The sequence below is a fragment of the Hippocampus comes genome, unplaced genomic scaffold (genome assembly GCF_001891065.2).
Source record: "Hippocampus comes isolate QL1 unplaced genomic scaffold, H_comes_QL1_v1.1 scaffold412, whole genome shotgun sequence".
NCBI classification, from domain to species: Eukaryota; Metazoa; Chordata; class Actinopteri; order Syngnathiformes; family Syngnathidae; genus Hippocampus; species Hippocampus comes.
The window spans coordinates 335063-336434 of record NW_017805343.1 but is presented as its reverse complement, the minus strand read 5'-3'; positions in this window follow the sequence as shown (position 1 = coordinate 336434).

Sequence of the window (1372 nt, the reverse complement as noted above, 5' to 3'; positions counted from 1 at the left end):
CGGCACTCCGTGACAGCTTTTTGCTTCGCGAAGCGACAGCGGGACGAAGCGGGTGGGAACCATTAATTTCAAGACATCGCGCCCGTGCACGGGATGTTTTTTCAACTCCTCCTGTTAATCCGCACCACTCCCGGCCTGAAAAAATGCAAAATGGACAGGATCACTTCCAGACAGTCGCGCGATGCCGAGGCAACGTTTGACAGACAACGGGAGTGTAGCATATGGCCGTTTACCATACTGCTACACGATGTTACGACAGTGTCGCAAAGCATTGGTTGGTTGGGTGACGACTGACACCTGTTACGCAGTGGAATAAAGACCATTGAAAAAGTAAGTCGTGTCCTCACGTTTCCTCGGACACAACACTCGCTATAAAAATAGGTGGACGTGTTTTAGCACGTGCCTTCTCTTGGGCTGTTACATATACCACCAGGTGTTCATAGATTCAGGTAAAACAATCCGGAGCCATTTTAAAAAAAACATTAAAAATTACAAATCAAACATTGGTTTTGTAGCCACAGCTGATGGGTTTGCCATCGGTTTTTGTGTATGTTTAGACCAGGGGTGTCAAAGTCAAATGGACGGAGGGCCAGATAAAAAATTTTGCTGCAAGCCGAGGGCCGATCGAATGTTCATTGAAAATTTTAAAAATGACCACATATTGTTTATTGAACCAAATTTAATTGACTGAAAACCTAACAAATACATTCCAATATGGTCAGATAAATAAAGCAACATTTTTTTATGGCTATGTCAGTAAACTTTAATTTTCAACAGGCACAAAAAAAATTTCCTTTGTATAAAAATACCCATAACATGAATGAAAGAAGCCGATATTATTCAAGGCACTATCAATAGTCCATATTTTCTCTTTTAGCAAAAGTAGGCTAAATTTACTTAAAAGAAAAACAAATAATAGTACAGTAATTTTCGATCATTTACTCGAAACAAATATTTTTAAAACATAATTGGATTGAAATACAACAAAATAAAGTGCAAAAATGTATAAACCAAAGACAACACTTTCTTCAAGGAGAAGTAACAAGCAGCGAAAGCAAATATTATACTTTAATTTTTAAACTTGAACTGAGTAAAAACTCTTAATATGTGATTGCACAGTATATTATAAGTAATATTCACATCTTTGAGGCTGAGGCTGATACTCGGTGGTGTCTTAACTTTTCTACAAGTTCATCAATATTTGGGGTCAGGCTCTGAGCTGAGCAAATCCTCAAAATTGAGTGAGGGTGTTCAGCAGTAAATCGACTTCTGTGTGATGTTTTGTTCAGCTTCAGCAAAGAAAATAGTTGTTCACACACGTATGTGCTGCCAAACTTTCGACAACGTTTGAGCAGCCTGGATGCGCAGCGGG